Below are 20933 nucleotides of genomic sequence, written 5' to 3' on the forward strand. Positions count from 1 at the left end.
CTTCTCATAAAATATAGCACTGTAGCACTGTCGTCCTGTTGTTCATCGATTTGCTTGAGTGGGTACCAGTAACGTTTCCATTGTGTGACTTGTTGTTACTGTTTTTTGCATATCGAATATGCCATGGGTAGCTTCCCAGGTTTTGTTGTGTGGGTTGAAAAATCTCAGTAGCTTGCTAGCCTCTCCGAAAGGGACGGAAGAATCTAACTGAGATCAGTGACGTGCAAGACAAACGCCCTACCTGCTGTGCTATCTCTCCAGCCCATACAATACAGATTTTAAAATACTTTAACCTCACTCATCCCTTTTATGATTAATATGTTACTGTTGCGATATTAATTATGTAGATAAACTCTAAAACATTAGCATTATTAATTTAAGCTATTGCTTTTAGTCAAATATATTTTCAAATATTACTTCCTAACTCTTCACTTGTGATTGGCCATTCATCCGAAAAACATATTCACCTTACTTAAGTATTTTGTTTATCTGCAAATGGTGGTGATATATATATACACACACACATATATATAACATGTATACATAATCTATGATTCTGTGTTGAAAAACAATTTTAATTTTAGGTTGGAAGGATATTTTTCTTCTCCAATATGCTGAGATTAAATAATTGTAGTGGTCAGAGAGAGTATAGCAGTTAGGGTACTTGTCTTGCATGCAGCTGACCTGGGTTCAGTTCCCAGCATCCAATGTTGTCCCATGAGCTCTGCTAGGAGTAATCCTGAGTACAGAGCCAGGAGTAATCCCTGAGCATAACCAGGTTTGCCTCCCCACAGGAAAAAAAAAATAACTGTAATGGCAGATATTTCTCCAATACTGGCTGGCTGCAGTGGTCTTTGAGAAATAAACTCACAATCTTATTGCTCTCTTATTTATTATGACCCAGATTTTTTTCTTTCATTCTCAGTAACTTTTCTATGACAGTTCATGAGTGCATTTTTTAAATATGTATATTTATTGGCCCAGTGGAAATGTTGGAACCTCTCATTTGGTGTCTTTTTACCAGTTAGTTATCTGCCTTTCTTAAAGAAAATAAAATTGAGTTTTTGGGCTACACCTGGTGGTGTTCAGAGATTTCTACTAGCTTTGTGTTCAGGGATCACATGGGTGATGTTTGAGGATCCATGTATAGTGTCGAGGAACAAACCAGGGTTTATTGCATGTAAGGTATAGTCTCACTTTCTGTGGGATCTCTTTGTCCCCGTCTATGATCTATTTAATGTTGTTTTCCTCTCACCCCCTTTTGAAGCACCTTCTTTTCAAGACTTCAGTTATACTTACATAGTAGGACTTCAACATCTTACCCTAAGTCTCTGATGATTGTGTATGTATTGTTTTTTAAAATATGTTCCACACCTAGATTGGCAGGGCCAATCCCAGGATGTTCAAGTTGGCTATGTAGACATGACAGTGTTGCTCAGACCCAACAGTTTGGTGATCACAACCAGCACTATATTTGACATGTTGGGGCAGTGCAGTATAAGGGAGAGAATTTTATTTATTTTTTATGTATTTTATTTTATTAGCTGCTGGAGCGATAGCACAGTGGTTGGACGTTCTCCTTTCACTCAGCCAACCCGAGTTCGAATCCTCACTACCGAGAGTATCGAGCCCGCGCGGCAGAGCCTGGCAAGCTACCCAGGTGTATTGGATATGCCAAAACCAGTAACAATAAGTCTCTCAATGAGAGAAGTTACTAGTGCCCGCTCTAACAAATCAATGAGCAACGTGATGACAGTGACAGAATGTATTTTATTATTTTAATTTTATAGTTATTAATGATTTTTACAGTCAATATTCCAACACCAATTCCACTTCGAGTGCACCTTCCCAGCATTATCATTTCCAATTTAGGGAGAGAACTTTAGACTTTGCACATACGAGGCACTCACTAATAATAGATCTTTTGTCTGTCCTTGACATGTTGAGTGCTTGTTTGAAATCTGTCTGATGGCTCATAGGTCTCTATTGTTTCTGTTCACTAGGTTTTTGGGTTTCAGGTTCTGATTATTTCTCAATTATGTTTATATACTGCATATGAAAATTTGAAATATGATAAAGTTTTCTTACTCCATTCACTTGTATCACTTGTAGTCCCGTTGATCTTCAATTTGCTAGAGTGGGTGCCAGTAATGTCTCCATTTGTCCCTGTCGTGAGCTAGTGCAGCCCAATGATATCTGCTTGCTCCAGGAACAGGAAGAGCCTCAAATTGTTCATTCAGGGATTTGACGAAGAAATCTGACCATCTAGTTGGTGGGTGGCCACAAGGTCTTCTGATGTCCTGGGAATCCAGTCATAACAGCTCTAGTCCAGCGATCTTCTCTGAATCGCATTACATGACCGGCCCATCTGATTTTTGATGCCTTGGCAAACGAGATAGCATCCCTGATTTTTGACCGTCAACGGAGGTCAGAACTCCGGATTCCTTCTCTCACTTGAGTGAGATATGATATTCCTAGCATAGCTCTTTCTATTCCTCTTTGGGATACCCTAATAGCATTCTCATCCTGTTTGCATAGGGCCCAGGTCTCTGAGGCATATGTTAGTGCAGGAAGAATGGTGGAATCGAAAAGATGTGCCCGGAGTCAGCGGTTCTTCATTCTCTTAACCACTTCTTTGATGCTCTTGAAGGCATTCCATGCTGCTCTCTTCCTCCTATGCAGTTTTGGCACCAAGTTGTTCCTCATATTGATTTCTCGACCCAGGTACACATAGCTGCTGCATTCGGAGATGTTATTCCATTGAGAGCAAATGAAGGTTGAGGGACCAGTTCACTTTTCATGAATATCTTCTTGTTGAGATTCAGCTGCAGTCCGACCTTTCCACATTCGTGGTCGAAGTCGGCCAGCATTTGTGCCACTTGGTTAACATTTGGTGTTATGAGAACGATGTCATCAGCGAAGCAAAGGTAGTGTCATTGCGGACCGTCTATTTTCACTCCCATTCCTTCTCATTCCAGTCATCTCATGATGTTCTCGAGGGCTGCACTGAAGAGTTTTGGTGAAATAGTATCACCCTGCCCCACCCCTCTCTTTACATCAATGATCAATTCCTTGTAGAATGGTGAGATCCTGGTGGTAAATCCACAATACAGCTCATGGAGGATTTTGATATACTGAGTTTGAACGCCCTGTTTGGCCAGGGCTTCAATGACCACCTCAGTCTCAACAGAATCGAAAGCCTTCTTTAAGTCGATGAACGTTAGACAGAGCGGCATCTTGAACTCTCACGAAACTTCAATGAGTTTTGTTACTGTGTGGATATGGTCTATCGTGCTGAATCCCCTTCGAAACTCGGCTTGCTCACATGGTTGTCCTCCATCTAGTGTTCTGCCTATTTTATTCAGGATGACACGAGTGAACAACTTGTAGAATACAGACAGCAGGCAGATTAGGCGATAGTTGCCGATGTCGTGGATGTCTCCCTTCTTGTACAACAGAACAGTCCTACTGGTTTTCCACTGAGATGGAACCTTGCATTCAGACACGTAGCATGTGAAGAGTCAAGCCAGTGTATTGATGAGTACTGGCGGCAGATTTTTCAGATGTTCGGGTCTGAACTTGTCAGGACCAGGTGCTGATCACGTCTTTACCAACGAAATGGCGTGTTGATTTCAGAAGGGAGAACGTTGGGAACAACATATCCCTCCTGCGAAATTTGGTATATGGGCATGATAATATTCCATTAATAACAATATATATAAGAATACTACTAAAACTAGATATCCCAGATCATTGTCACTCAATTAGAGATTGAGATCTATTGAAACTGGTTCTCCTTCCTTTTCAGTGCTAGTCACTTAGTTTATCCTTCTTTTCAGTTTACAGTACATCAAAGTTCTTTCTCAAAACCTGAGCGATTTAATGGATCACTCTTCTTCAGGGTACTCAAAACTGTTATTCCAGTAACAGTTAGCGTTCTGCTGTATCTTTTTAGTTAACAATTCTTCTCTACAACCTTTTATGGTATCAGCAACTTCAATCTAAGAAAAAAGCATCCCTCAAACATGAGGTTCACTTTCTCTGTTCCCTTCTTCTGGATGTCAAGTCTACAAATCAATTCTACTTTTAAGGTTTACCGGTGCCTTCAAACTACTTTTAATTGTTTTCTTTAACATTTTAAATTGCTACTGTATAGTCTACCATTATTGAAAATAAATTCTAGGTAAGTACTTCCTTGTTAAAGTCCAGTCTTCATTTCACTCTTTATTAGTTAACATTGTGTATTCTTTGGGGTATCACATAGTTCATATCCCATGATGTTTTGATGTGATTGCCTTTTAGTATCATGGATTTCATTAAATGGCAAGATTTATTCAAGTGGAATTTTTATTCTTGAAGAAAAAATCCATATCAATTACACTTTAATGTCTTGAACAATAGTAATTTTAGTTGCATAAAACTGTGCAGTAAGTATGAACACTGAAAACAAAACCATTTTATAAAAGGCATTCCATCAAATAATACTCTTTTCAGACGTAATGCAATTTTTCCTGTCATTATAGTTTACTGTTATCCATCCAAAATTGTATTTTGAATGTTGTTTCAATGTTGGATCTAAAACATCTGGCTGGCCTCCTGGCATAAATACTGTAATACTTTTTTCCAATCGCTTTAAAAATATTTCTTGAAGTCTTTACTGAATCACTTACAGATTATACACTTAAATATGCCAATACTATGGATGTTCTGAGTTTCAAATTGTGAAAAATATTTTTTTTTTGCTTTTTGGGTCACAGGGGGCGATTAACAGGGGTTACTCCTGGCTCTGCACTCAGGAATTACTCCTGGCAGTGCTCAGGGGACCATATAGGATGCTGGGAATCAAATCCCGGTCGGGTCAGCCTTCTGCAAGGCAAAGGACCTACCCATTGTAATATAGCCCCAGCCCCTGAAAAACAGACTTAAAAATGATACATACTTGCTAAAACTAATGTTTTTTGTATGTTGATGAGATATCTTAAGACAAATTGCAGGTCATGTACTTATCTAGAAAGAGAAAGCTCAGTTCTAAAAACTGTTGAGCTGGAGCATGAAAGTTCTGAATCATAAGATTAAAATATATCTACTGATATGAAAGTAAGCAGAAATAAATTCTTTCCTATTCTCTTACAATAGAATCATTATACGGAGGTTAAAGCAAAGCATATTTATATAAATAGTTGGAAAAATGAATTGCTCTTTGTTTTCTTTTATCTCAATTTAATTCCAGAATGCTTTAATCAAACTATTGGAAATAATTCTATATATGCATAATATATTGCTGTATTAGTTAGCATTATATTATAAATTATTTTATACTAAGTGATATTATCTATAATATCCTTACTTAATAATATGATATTTAATGTTAGTTAATATGCTAGCTGATATTTTAAATAATAAAATCTTAAGACAGTCATTAATATGTACATTATATATTTGATATCATACATATATAAATGTATTATTTTTTAATTCAATAAAACTATTATACAGATTCTCTCATTTGCTACTTAGAAAAACACTAAGGAATAAGGTCTAAAAAAACTTTGCAAAAATAGCTCAACTAGTGAAGTGTGGAATTAAGGTATAATCACATGCTTACCTAATGCCTCAACCATGTTTTTCTCACTATACTATATTTTATTATAAAAAATATTTATAAATTCACATATGATGCTTTTTTTACAAATATATAAGTTTTGAAATGCTCTACATGAAGTTTTGATTTTATCTAGAGTAGTCAGCAAAAGTTCTTCTAATAATATTAACTTTATTTTGCCATAGCCAGTGATACACAGGGATCACTCCTGGTAGTACCCAAAGAACCATAAGCAGTATCAGGATAAAACCTGGGTCTGCTGTGTGCAAGTGCCTTACTCATGGTACTCTCCAGTTCAAGATATGTTTACTTTTAAAGAATTCTTCCAAACATCAAATTTTATCAAGGTGCATAAAGTACCATAATTATCAGTATATATACATATATATAAATAATAAATCATGTAATTTACCTAGAACTAAGCCCTATGTGAGATATTATCTTGTCTAGTTATTGTCTAACTATTTATTCTAAAAAGATCACCTATTTGGTTGCACCAAATAATTACCCATAAAGTAAGACAGCTAAAAACTACAATACTTTGCCTTGATCTAAAAGGAAGCTATGGCTGGAGAGATAGTACAGGAGATCTTTCCTTGCATGCAGCAGACTCTGTTTTGATAAATGGCACTGCCAGAAAAAATTCTTCAGCAGAGTCAGGAGTAATCCCTGAAGATCACTAGTTATTGCCCCCATCTCTACAACACCCTCCAAACTTACACAAAATCAGAAAGCTTTATGTAATGTTAATATTTCATCAATTATTTTTAGAAATGTCAGTCTATCCTCTCTCACTGTGACTAAGTATATATTGTATGCAATTTTCATTTGTCTAGTAGGTGACTTGCCTGCAATAATTACTCAGGAAATAGTAGTTGACTTGAAATCAAAGAGCTATCTTCGTCATGTTTGTATGTGCTACTGTGATCTTTAGATCTCTCTCTCTGCCTATAGCTCTTTCCATCAATAGTAAGTCCCTGTTCCCAAGTCCTTGACAGAGTCACATTTTAACATATTTTCTCACTTCAGCTTTTAAGAACTTTATAGAGAATATAAAGGAGAAAGCTATTATCAAAAGGTTCAAATAAAAAAAGATTTTTTTCCTAAGTTTAAGTTTTTTCTATTGTTTTATAACCATTTTCATTACCTAGGTAAATAAGAGCACTTGAAGACTAAAGTAAAGCCTATGAGATACATTCAAATATGTAATTTCATAAAAAATATCTGCCTTACCTATGTCTTCCCAGTGTTCAAATGCTAAAAGTCCAATCCAAACTGTATACTTATATATTAGCATACTATCTAGTTGTGGAAACAGATGAAGTTCTATAATAACATGTAAGATTTATTGTTAGCTATAAATTAAAGTATAGAACTATGATTAAGTGTAATCTCATTCATACAAGATATATGTTATTCATTAGTTATATTTTATATACTAATACATATATATATACACACTTTCTTATACACTATGTGGCAAAGACATAAAAGTGAAGTCATTTCTGAAATATATAATGGAAAGGAAACTTCCTTTCAATGATTATGTCTTTTTGTAGCATTCAAGTTTTCATGATATGCTTAACTTCAATTTTTAATTTAAAAGTTAATAAAAATAAATGGAACCAAAGAGATTGAACAAGGTGTAAGACACTTGCTTTGCATGCAGCTGACCTAGGTTGCACCACATATGCTACACACCTATGTTCACTGCAGCACTGCTTACAATAGCCAAGATCTGGAGGCAGCCGAAGTGCTAAACAAAAGATAAGTGGATAAAGAAATTGTGTTATAAATGCCCAATCAAATACTACTTGATTCTAATTAAAATCTCTAAGAAATCTTTCATCTTCTGGAACTGTAAGGTAAATTGAATTCAAACTTATCATGCTAACTGAAGCGAGTCAAAGTAAACAAAAAAAAAGATACAAGATGATCTCAATTTGTGGTATAGAAAGAGGCAAATGAATAGACAATGACCAATAAAAATAAACCCTGAGATTGTACCTACAGAGCTGTCCCTTAAAGGAATGGAGGTTGGCAATGAGAGGAAGAAGGTACAGGACATATGGACAATGCTAGAGGGATATGGTGGTGAGTGTGGCACAGTTACATTAGTATATGTGCTTTACATCGCAATATCTCTGTAACACTGTCACTGTCGTCTCATTGTCCATCGGTTTGCTTGGGTGGGCACCAGTAACGTCTCCATTGTGAGAATTGTTGTTACTGTTTTTGGCATACTGAATACACCACAGGTAGCTTGCTAGGCTCTGCCATGCGGGCGGGATACTCTCCAAGAGGGATGGAGAAATTGAATCTGGGTCAGCCGTGTGCAAGACAAACACCACACCTGCTGTGCTATCATTCCAGTCCATCACAATATCTCAATAGTAAAAAATAAAGGTGGGTGACAAGGAATAAATGGCAATAAAGTGACAATTCAAGATTTCTTAGAATATGAATCTAAAGAATATTATGTTCTCATTCATTCAAGAGCTGTCTCATAAATAACCATAATGTGCCACCAATTTACTTGATTTACCACCAGGGAGATAAGTGGGTAGTTAGGAAGCTAGTGTGCTTCTAGCACACAATGAATATAAGAGGTGCTCTCAATATTTCAAAAATTTTAAAATAACTGTTTTCCCCAAGACAAATTTCAAACTCTGCCAGGTTTGCATCAATACAATTTGATGTCTCAGTAGAAAATTTTAATTGCCTATGTAGAGAAGTAAAATTGGTGATAGTTTATTCCAGATTAGCTGAGATACTGACTCAGAGAGAAAATTAGAGATCCTGGAAATGAGTGGTCAGAATCAGAGAAATAGAGGGCCATACAAAGTGCAGATGGTAAGTTGAAATAATCAAAGTCCTAAGGTCACCTTCCTGATAAGGGATAACTTTTAAATTTCTCTCTGTCTGGTTAGTTGTTTTGTATATCTTAATTGACCATATGTCAATTTTTTGTCATCTGAAAAAGTATGTATCCTACTATTCTTATGAACAACTACAAAAATAATATATAGAGAATCCATTAAAATTAAGGCATATAACTATTCATGATAACCAGAATCTGGAAACAATTAGAGTACCTGAGGACAGACGACTGGTTAAAGAAACTTTGGTACATCTACACAATAGAATGCTATGCAACTGTTAGGAAAGATAAAGTCCTGAAGTTTCCTTATAGGTGGATGATCATGGAGAGTATCATGCTAAGTTAAATGAATCAGATAAAGAAGGACAGACATAGAATCACTGCACTCATTTGTGGAATATAAAATAATATAATATGAGACTGACACCCAAGGACAGTGGAGACAAGGGCCAGGAATATTGCTCATGAGCTGGAGGAGAAGTAGCTGGAATAGAGAAGTCAATGATGGATGGAGGAATTGTTTGGGATGGGAGATATGTGCTGAAAATAGATAAAGGGCTAAACATGATTGCCTCTCATTATCTATATTTCAAACTATAATGCCCAAAATAGAAAGAGAGAGTATGGGAAAAATTATATGCCATAGAGGCAGGGAGAGTTGGAAAGGGTGCAGGGAGGGTATACTGGGAACATTGGAAATGAAGAATGTACACTGGTGGAGGGATGGGTGTTTGATCATTGTGACTGAAACTCAAACATGTACGCTTTGTGACCATATCTCACGGTGATTCAACAAAAATAAGAAAAAAATTAAGCATATAGGAATTACAAAGTTTGAAAATATGCTGTCTGAAAACTAGCTACTGTGTCATTAACCCAGATGTAATGAAGGGTTTCCTTGTAAATCTAAAAGATAGAACTGGTAACCATTATGCTATTATTATTATGCCATTTTAAAAAATAGAACAAAATTATAATACACTCTCTACTGTCATATCCATGGAGAACCATCTTCAGAAAGATCAGAAATCTGAACAGACCAACAACAAAATCTTTTTGCACAACTATCTCTTCAAATGAATGTGTTTCTGTTAATTCATAGTACCACATTTATTCCCTGGATTTATTTCCCCAGAAAACTTGTACTCTATAGAGTACAATTGCATTTGTTAGCAAAATATTTATATAACTGCTATTTGGTTTCTGGAGTAATTGTTTTTCTCTGTTAGAGGAAGATTTTACCCATGCTAATTAAAATTAATTTTTTATAACTTGTCATTCACATGAAAGAACAATCCGTATAAATAAAAAGAGCCATTTGAATTTTGACTGTATCAATACATTGGATTATTTTATCATTACTTTTGAAGACAGAACTACATACTATTTTTATACTACTATATGCAGTCTACTGTATACAGCCTTTTTCTTTACAAAACTCAATATCTTTTGCAATGATAGCTAAAGAGGATAATAGTTATCATACACAAAACTTGCTTTAGCATTCTTTACTTCTTTGTTGTCACTACTACGTATGGATATCTTCTGTATTTGTACAGTAATGTCTTTATTTCTTGCCCAAATAGGATTTTCTAACAAACCTCCAGATTTAGGGAGTCACCATTTCTTTCAGGAATTTGTGTTGCTCAAACTCAACAAACAGACTTAGCCAATATTACAGCAATGCTCTAGGCTACAGGAAAGCTGTTATTTGACCAGATGTTATTACAGAGTAGAAAAACAGATTACACTTTATATTTTCCTTCTACAGAACCCTTTCATAAAGTAGTTATACCTAAGAAAATACAAAAATTCATTTGTTAGAAAACACTTTAGCTAAATAGAGTCAAACACCAGCTATGTCTTTGCCTACTTTTGTGGGAAAGAAAAAGAAAAGCATACTTTTGGCTTTCTATAGGGCGGAGGTAGGGGAAATAGTAAAATGCCAAGCTCAGACTGCTAATTTTAAATATAGTTACTCTTAGCACCATATCCTATTAAGTTACGGCATTATTGCTAACACAAGTGATTGTGTTGCTGCCTTAATCAATTTTTTTCTGTTAGAAAATGGAGTTAGCTGACACTACTAGTGAGGCCTGAGTCTTATGGTTATTGCTCCTTTAACATTTCTCTTACAAAGTGTTCATTTGGATTTTGTAGAAAGAACAAAACTAAGCTACAAGCACACTTGTTACTATGAGTGGCATTCTTCTGTGATTAATTCTTCTTAATAAGTAATCATTATCTTTTGTTCTTTTCTCCTGGTTTGAATACTTTATTTGATTGGAACAATCATTTACTTTTTGCAATAGACTTTATATGAGTATTTTAATTATTTATTTTTATAATAATTTGTTCTTCTAATAATGTTGTTAACAAGAAGTGAATACTGGTAAAAGGGTTAAAAATAGCAACATATATAAATAAAAATTATAAGTTCTCCTTCACACTTTCACTAACCCTACATAATAATTTGATTTCCCCCAAAATAGCCACTGTTCTTGCAGAATATTCTCAATTTATATTTATATACTCTTACAGACTCTAATTTTCCACATCTAATGCATCAAATAGCCAAGCTATTTAAATGTTTTCTGAAGGGAAATTAAATGAATAAAGTAATGATCTGAACCAAATGTGTGTGCTTTATTGTGTGAACTTAGTGACATTTCTTGACTTCTTAAAAATATTTTCTTGTTTTCATGTTACTTTTCAAGTTAATCCTAGTTATAATTGCCAAATAAATAAACTCTGAGTGTGTCCTGCCATATAAAACTGAGTTTTAAACCATCATTTATAATGTTTGAAATATGTATGAATCAATTCATTTGATCCATAGTTGTAGATAGCCATGATAAATTTATAGCAACATGATTATTCTCAATTTACTCTTTGAGCATTCAAAATATCTTTATAATACAATTAAGATAATGTTAAACTAGCCTCATTCTGCACAGACTTTTTATTATTTGAGCTCTTAATTACAATAAATAAATAATTGAACAAAGTTTTTTCTTAAAACTTATTACCTGAGCAAAATTTTTATTGAATTGATCTATGTGTCAAATTAATCTATGTAACCTAGTAAGACTTATTGTGATTAATAACTAATTTCCAAATGAGTTAATAAGTTAGCTTTTTTAATCAAACTTTATTTAGAAATAATTACAGATTCATAAAGTTGCAAGAAATAACAGAAATCATGTACACAATGATGCAAATGATTCCCACAATAATAGTTGGTATCTTGCAACAGTCTAGTTTCATATCACAGCCAGGAATTTCACATGATGTAAAACACAGACTATTTCAACCACTGATCACCACATACATTAATCCTGTTCCCTTTCTCTGTCACATCTACTTCCTTCCCAGCCCTACCCTTAGCTTCCACTGATCCATTTTCCATTTTTAATTTTATTATTTCAAAAATATTCTGTAGATAGAATCATATGATTGCTGACCTCTTAGAACTGACCTTTTTTCCCACCTAGCGTAATTCTCGGGCTGGAACGATAGCACAGCGGTTGGGCGTTCACCTTTCACGCGGCGCACCCGTGTTTGATTCCTCCGCCCCTCTCGGAGAGCCCGGCAAGCTACCATGAGTATTGAGCCCGCACGGCAGAGCCTGGCAAGCTACCCGTGGTGTATTCGATATGCCAAAAACAGTAACAATAAGTCTCTCAATGAGAGACGTTACTGCTGCCAGCTCAACGAATTGATGAGCAACGGGATGACAGTGACAGTGACCTATAGTATGACAATTTTCTTCATTAAAATTCAATTGAATAATTATATTTTGATTTGTTATGATTTTCTTTTTGATTCACGGATTGATCATAAATGAAATTTTTAGCTTCCAAGTGTCTGGAAATTTTCCTATTGTCATTCCAATTTTAAACTCTGGGTAAATTCAGTTGTGACAATTCATTTTAATTTGTTAAATTTTCTGTGGTTTGTTTCGTGGCTTGTGTGTTTTTCTGTTTTTCTTGAATTTAGTTTTATTGGTTGTTTTGAAAATTTTGTAGGTTCATTGTTTAACATAATGCCATCTAAATATATTGGCCCTTTGTCATAAAAATATTTCTGTCTGATAATTCTCCTTAAAATCTGATATCTACTTTGTCTGATACTAATATAAGTATTGTTTGTTTTTGTTTTTATCCATTAAGATGTGTATGCTTATTCTTTTCTATTCTTTTTTCAGTATGAGCATCATCTAGGTTAGTTCATTTTTCTCTCCCCCATATTTCATTTTGTTTCTTTATCTAAAGCTGAAATTATATGATTATAATAGGAAAGATAACTGACATATAAGTTTTATGTCTATAGGAGGATCACTATAACATCCTCCTGGAGAGAATAAAATTTGAGTCAGTTTAATTGAAGTTAAATTATATTCGTTAGTACAGTAAGTTAAATTGCACTTTTTCTCTTTTTATTAATTTTTTTTTTTGGTTTGGGGGCTATACCCAACTGTGCTCGGGGTTTACTCTTAGTTTTATACTTAGGGATAATTACAGTACAGTGCTCAGCTAACCATCTGCGGTGCTGATGATCAAAGCAGGGTTGGCAAAGAGTAAGCACTTAGCACTGCTGGGTGTTTGACTCAAAAGCAAAAACAAAAAAAGAATGAATCAGATAATCAGATTTTTTAAGAGAAAATTGAATTTAATATTTTTAATTAATAAAAAATGCATGATTCCTTGCCAGAATTTGACTACTCATCCTCTTTTCATTGAGGACTCTTATGCATACAGAGTGAAAAAAATTCACCTGGATTTGATTTGCATTTGAATTAAAAGTAATGAAACTAATAGGTTAGGAATTTATTATTTACTTGACATAATTGCAGTTCTTATTCTGGTGATCTCTGGGTCTGGTGGATACCTAAAACTAGTTCAATTTTATAGGGTAATTTTGTCTGTTATTTGGGCACTCCTTATTCCTAAAGTATCACCCATTTCCTTTTTTCTTAATGCTGGTAACAAAATCTCTTACTATTATGATGACTTTCTACCTTTTTACCAGCAGCAACAAACAGTTGGTTTCTACAGATGGTTGTATATCCCTGTTTCATCTCCATTGGATTAACTCACTCCCACACAGAAATCCTATTAACCAAATTCAATTTAAAAATGACTCAGATGTAACTTCCTGGAATACATGTGAAAAATCAATTATCCTTTTCTCTTCTAGGGATGCTTAGCATGACAGAACCTCTTGTCTTTAGATTTTTTTTTTTTTTTTGCAAAACTCTGTCACCAGTTCCTATGACCTTGTAAGTACAAGGAGATTGTGATGTGACAGTTCTGTCCAAAACCTCCCTTAACTGACTTCTGTTGTTTAAGCAAACATGAAATTTGTGTTTTTTCTCAACTAAAGCATAGATATCCAATGGAGTTAATTTCATTATAAAGTCTCTCCCATTCTCATCTGTGTTAGTTTAGTACTTTGCAACCAACATAAAAATTTGTATTATTCAGAATTACTCATTCATTTTCTTTCTGTCCTATGTCATGAACTAAGTTTTGGTAGAGAACATTTTGGTGTTGCTGTTTAGGGAGCTCTGCATGACTAAACAGGCATCTTTCTTTGTGAAAGCTGTCTCTTAGGGACATTATTCTCAGCTTTGGATTCCTGGCCAGCATTCTGACACAATTGAAAGGCCCATTAATCTTCTACTTGATATGTACCTGAATTTTAGGAATTAAAATTTAGATACAGGCAGATTTGGGGGTTATAAATATATAAATGGCAATCATTTGTATGAGATTATCTAGAGAGAAAAAATACAGGAGGAACCAAGAAACAAAAAAAGCATAGGTAGAGGAGGATATAAAAAAGGAAAAAGAGGAGGAGGAGGAAGAAGAGGAGGTGGAGGAGACAGAACAAGAAAGAAATCAGGAAAGTGGAAATATAATCTTAAGTTTTTTATGTAATTAATAGAAAATGGATATAAGGACTTGCTCCTATAGCAAATCAGAAGTTATTTGAGGCAATTTAACAAATGTTAGGATAAGATTCTGAGTTGTGTTTAAAGGTTCATGTTCAATAGACCATACATCACTGAAATTATATGTCTATCCCTCCAGATATTATATGTCTTATTTTGGTGGGGGCAGCAGGTATACTCCTTCCTTGCTGTCTGCTCAGGGATCATTCCTGGTGGGCTCAGTGGACCATAAAGCCTGTCAGTGATCAAACCCAGGTCAGTCACATAGAAAGTCAAGAGCCTAAATTGTTGCACTATCTTCCCAGCCCCCATTTATCTTTATTAGACAAAAATATGCATATGAAGGTGTATCTCCTATGTTTAAAAATTTTTTTATATAAACATATTTTAATCACCAATATGATAGTAACAAATGCAGAACTGAAAGATGTCCATAGTTTTCAGTTATAGTTTTTCAATAAAGAGATAATCATTTAACCAACTCATAAACATATGCACTATCAAAATGCAATAAAATAATAACTTATAATAAGTCATGTGATAATTTTGCTTATTTCTTTTTGTATTATTGTGTATCTCCTAATGATTTTTATTGAATCATTATAAGACTCACAGTTACAAAGCTGTTTATGGTTGAGTTTCATTTATGCAATGTTCCAATACCCATCCCTCCACCACTGTACATTTCCCACTACCAATGTCCCCAGTTTCCCCAGTAGTGGGAATTACTCCACCACCACCACCACCACCAGTCAGCCGCTGGCTGGCACTTTCCTACTTTCTCTCTCTCTTCTTTTGGGAATTATGGTTTTCAATACAGGTTTTGTATACTGTTTTGTATACTTATGCTTTTGATAATTAGTATATATGCATATGAATTAGTATATTTCCTGATAATCACTTGATGGTCTTATACCAATATGATATTTAAATGATGTGCCACCCGTCTTCATTTGACCTTATTTCCAAGTTTATTGTGGTTTTCTGATTGAACACCTTAGAGATACTGGCCAGCTATAAAGGAAGATATAACAATAATGTGAAGAATACTTTAATGATGGCGGCATATTGGAATCACTTAGAAAAGTTTTAAAAAGCAATCCATTCTCAGGCTTACAAATGATTCTGATTTAATAATTGGCAAATAGGAACGCAGCAATAGATAGACATGAAAATTATGAAAGAAAGCTGATGGTCTGAGCACAAGTCAGGGAAGAACCTTAGAAAGAAAGATGCCTCCTTGTTTGCCAAAAGGAGCAAAGGTGAACTGTAGACACATGGTTATATACTTGAAAGAGAACATAATGCCTGCCTGTCTTGTTTCATCTGGTTGTGAAAATTCATCTAGAAATCAAATGCAATTTATTTGAAATGAAGTAAATTTTCAGTTGGGTTCAAAATATTCACCTCTCTTCCTGTGTAATTCCCTTACTTTCATGACAGAAATAATACAGTAAATCTAATGAGCTTAAGAGAGCTTTTTGTTGTTAAGTTCATCCTCTTTAATTTCTTAGACATTCTGTATTTGACAAGTCTTATTGTAGTAGTCTGTTTGGAGAGTAAAATACCTGCTGACAAATGACAGGTTCAAGTGTTTGCCAAGAATGAGTGGTTTCTGACTTAATTTCTTGATGCATGTGATAGATGACAGTCAGTGACATGTCACGTCATCCTGAGGAAATTTGTGACTTTCTACCACAGTGGTTGGACTGCCACCCTTTCAAATTCAAATAACCATTTGAATTGTAAAGAACCTAGAATAAAGTTCTATGGGAATGACCATGTAAAGAGAAAGTATATGTGATAATTTTGCCAAGACCAATGCTTGATCAAAATTTTGAATCACCACATTTGAGAACCACTGCACCAACCACAGGTGACTGAGGGTACAAGAAGATCAAGCTTTTGACTTTTATTTGAAAAATATTATCATTTAAAATAAATTCTGGCATTGATAGAAGCCCAGTAATGTTCATTGAATGAATTCATGGATTATGCTTATGATGTACACAATTGTTACCAAGACTACAGAAATCATTATCATTCAGAACATACGGGTTCAGAGTTATGAAGACTGAGAATTTCTTAATATGGCACATGCTAAAGTTCAGCAGTTTATTTATAGGATGAATTTGTTTGTGCTCCTCTCCCTCATTGCTGCAAATGTTAAACATCAGTCTGTCACGCATGCAAAGTGCTGATCTAATTGGCCTATAAGAGCACTCCTTTCCCTTTCAGCATCATAAAGATGTTATATGAATAATCCACTTAGAGTCTCCCCTTCTGTGCTACTATATTTAAAATAGCTTGTTGTGATGTTCATGAGGATGAATAAAATGCCTTTCTCAGCAATGGAAAATCATGGAGTACTAGGATGCTTCCCACTTTCAACTGAACGTTTGAGAAGATTTAACTCTGGTGCAGTGGGACTAATTTCTCTTGACATTTTCTGGCTAAGCGTAACCCAGTAAGTGTAGAAATGGGAACCCTCTTAGGAAAACCTTTAAAGAAAATAAGACTTTTCTGTACTTCTTTACTGCTACTCCCCAAACTTCTCTCAGGGGTCCTATCTTGCTTCCTGGTGCTCCACATTGTTATTTCTAGCAGAACACAGTCCCCAAGGAAAAAAGGACTTGAGCAAGCTTTCTTTGCCATCTGTTCCTCCATGGGGTTGTGTTATATTCCCTCAAAACAGAAAGTAATTGTATAAGAGAGTGTAATACCTCTAGCAATCTCAATATTTCTACCCCCTAATTTAGAACAATTCTAAGCTGCAATTGAGAGCACCCTACCTTAGAGGCATGTAAGCCATTGGTTTAAGTAATTATTCTAATTATCACTATAGTGGTCTGAATTTTCATACTCTTAATTTATAGTAAGGAAAAATAGTTACGAGAAATTTATGGTATCTCTAAATTCCCATAGCTCTTAAGAAATGAAATAAGAGGGGTAGGCATGATAGTACAGCAGATAAGACATCTACCTTCCACACAACCTACCCAAGTATACTCCCCTGACACCGCATATGAGCCCCTGAACATGCCAGGAGTAATTTATGAATGCAGAGCCAGGAATAAGCCTTGAGCACTTTCAGGTGGTGCAGCTCAAAAACCAAAAATAAGAAAGAAAATAAAGACAATTAATGTCATCGTGTGTATTATATATACATATATGTGTATATAAATATGTAATTAAAAGACAATCATGTTAAAATTTAGATATAAGCCTCATGAGAGCATGTTTCTTGGGCACTTTTCCTAACAAAATCTAAAATGGCATAATTCTACCCAGAATATAAATATTTAGGCCTTATGAGGATCACATTTTTCCTGGATATTCAATTCAGTGTCTAGAAGAGAATTTACAGGCAGAAATCAAATACACTCCTTGAAAAGTATTTAATGTCTCTAGGTGAGTAAAACTTGGTTTTCTTGTTAGTATTTCATTGATACTAGTTAAAAACAATGTACTGAAATACCAATATGTATTAGCTGTTTGGTGGTATGTCTACTCTAACCCAATACCATAATTTAATATTACTCTGAGTAAGCAACTTTATCATAATTTTACAGACAAGAAATGGAAGCTTATATATGTGAAATAATTTTCTCAATTTGTCTAAAATAGAAAATTGCAAACTGGGGTTTAAACCTCAGTCTGAGTAACTTTCTGCCTTTTTCCACCATGTCACCCTCAATTAACACAGTTACATGAATGTTCTATCAAGAATTTTGCGTTCCCCAAGCAAACACCTACAAAAGCTAGATCACCATCTGCCCATATATAAATTTTTCTACTTTAGTCTTTTGTGTCTTTTCAGTATGGTAGTTTAAATTTAAAATAAAATAAAATAAAACAGTTGTTAAACTCCATCCAACTCTAGGGGATATAGTTAGGTTATCTCATTTTTAAAAAGTAAAATGGAAATAAAATAACAAATGATTATGAGAATAAGAGAAGAAAACACTTTGCATGCTAACACCTAAATCTCAAATGGCACATCAGTTTTAAAATGTGTTAAAGCAGATTAGCTTTAAAAGGTTTAGCCATTAGGGATTTTTCTATTTCCAGTAATATGGTCAATTGAAACTAGTTAGAATATTCTATTAGAAGTTTTCTTTTTATTAGAATTATTTCAAGCCTGGATATAGTCTCCAACTAATAAAGATAATCATAAAATACTTTAGGGCCCTATTTAAGAAAATGAGAGCAACTGGGCAAAGTTGCAGGATTTTATTCTTGACTGAGAAAAAAAAAGAAGGCAGTTTTTCTGCTTTATATGGAAGATTATCTGCCTAAATGTAGTGCCAACATGAAGATAAAGGTACAGAACACTCAATATCTGAATTTTATGGGGATTTTTTTGTTTGTTCTTCCTGAGGGGGGAAAGTGCCACAGGCTTTCTTAGGTACACAGCAAATCAACTAAACATGGTTTTTGAGGAAATGAGAAAAGAAAATAAAAGCAATGATATGCTCTGCCACTGGAAACTCAACTATCAACATTTTATTTCTGGACATGGGAAAGTTGAGTGAATGTGGAGACATACCACTTGAAGTCTCAGAATTCTGTCAGTAGGCCACTGACAAACAGTAAAATAATCATGTGCATGACCAGTTTCTAAATGAAAGCAGTAGTCTAAAGAAATTAAGAAATGTTCACACTAGAACTGAATCAGCTATCCCACTCCTCAAGAGTTTTTCTTTCAGAATATAAAATAATGGTGCACACATATATGCAGAATATTTTATTTTAAAATTGGGGACATATGAGCTTTAATTTTGGACCCAACCAAAAATGAGATATGAACCAAGACTATAATTGGAACATTCCTGCGCTTCATTTCCTCCACAAAAAATGGGGGAGGGGTTGGATAATATTCAATTCATCATACAGGATACAGAACAAGGATTTACACAGAAAGATGCACACAAACTGAATTGTTTTATTTCCATTTGAACATTCTAGGAATGGTGATGAGTAGCAGGCTACTTCTGCAGGGAAATAGCAGGACAGCTGAAGGCTTACCCACAGCTAACAGCACTATTGTTGCTTGTCCCAGAAGTCAGGTATAACTGACAGTGTTTAATTTATGCCAGGCTCACTGACCTCATTGACAGAGCACAGATACTAGAGAATATCATCAGAAGGGACCTGATTCTGCTCTCTGGGCAAGCAGATTCCCAGTGATTAAGTTCTCCTGAATCCCTGAAAATACATAGTTGTCCATTAGCTACACTTGACACCTTTTGGTAATGAATATAACCACCAGATACTTTGATAATATAGTAAATATTTATTAGTGTCTCACATTAGACAGATATTCTACAGATATTCAGAATATCTACAGATATTCAAATGATGCCATCTTTTTTTTATTTTGGGAAAATTTCTTCATGTCTTTCTTCTACATTTCTAGCTCTAAGTTAGTCACTAAGAAAGAAATATTAATACGGAGGAGGAGGAGACATAGCCTTGTTCCTGAGGACCATATCATCCATTTAAGAATTCTGAAAAAGGAATTGTGGAGAGAATTTAGTGCATATTATGTTTAAGAATAAATTGAACAGAGTGATAAAATTCCAGATGTCTTTATATCATTCTGGAACTAAAGTCAAAGTGAAGAATGGCCTGAGGTGATGAATCTAGAGTTAAATGAAAAGCAATTGAATGTAATATAAAGTAAAACACAGGGAGAATGACTTTGAAGGTCATTGCTATTTATGCATTTATAGTCTTTTGCTTTAGGTCTTTATGCCAAGAACTTTTGTGGGACTTTGTGCTTTAATTTCTGCTGACTTGTCAAAGGCCAGATACAGCTTGCATTCATTTCACCTGATGCTCTAAAAACCTGTCAGTTTAGCAAAATTTACTGGAATGCAGCAGGATCTCAAAGGGAAGATATCTGAAAAATACAATACTTCAAAAATGTATCTCCCTTTTGCAAGGAGGTTAAAAAATATCTAAAAAACATTTGCCTGTAGCCTTGTTTCAGAATCTAGGGTCTCAGACCTTGTAATAAATGAGAACCTTACAATCAATCTAGAGTAAGTTTGATGAGATAAATAAGCCTTTAAAAATTGTGCATGGAGGAACCGGAGCGATAGTCCAGCGGTGAGTTTGCCTTGCACTCAGCCAACCTAGGTTCAATCCCGGCATCCGAGCACAGCCAGGATTGACTCCTAAATGCAGAGCCAGGAGTAACCCTGAGTATCACTGGGTATGACCAAAAAAGCCCAAAAAATTGTGCATGGAATAAAAGGTTGGAGAGATAGTAGAGTGATCAGTGTGCTTGCCTTGCATGCAGTCGACAGGATATGAACCCCAGCCCCCCAGATGATCCTGCCCAGAGTGATCCTTGAGGTCAGGGCCAGGAGTTAGCCCTGAGCACCAAACAGGGCCAGGGATAAGCCATGAGCACCAAAACCAGTATAATTAATTGTAATACTTTTAGTGCCTTTAGTCACTAATAGTCCCTTAGAGCAGCTGCCATG

At 34.9% G+C, this 20933-nt stretch overlaps 1 protein-coding gene across 3 annotated transcripts in view; it reads left to right on the plus strand.

Annotated features, from left to right (window-relative positions):
* XIRP2 (xin actin binding repeat containing 2) overlaps positions 1 to 20933 on the plus strand; it is a 316801-nt gene that overhangs the window by 158333 nt on the left and 137535 nt on the right. The window lies entirely within an intron of this gene.

Source organism: Sorex araneus, chromosome X, assembly GCF_027595985.1.
Source record: "Sorex araneus isolate mSorAra2 chromosome X, mSorAra2.pri, whole genome shotgun sequence".
In the NCBI taxonomy this organism is placed as follows: domain Eukaryota; kingdom Metazoa; phylum Chordata; class Mammalia; order Eulipotyphla; family Soricidae; genus Sorex; species Sorex araneus.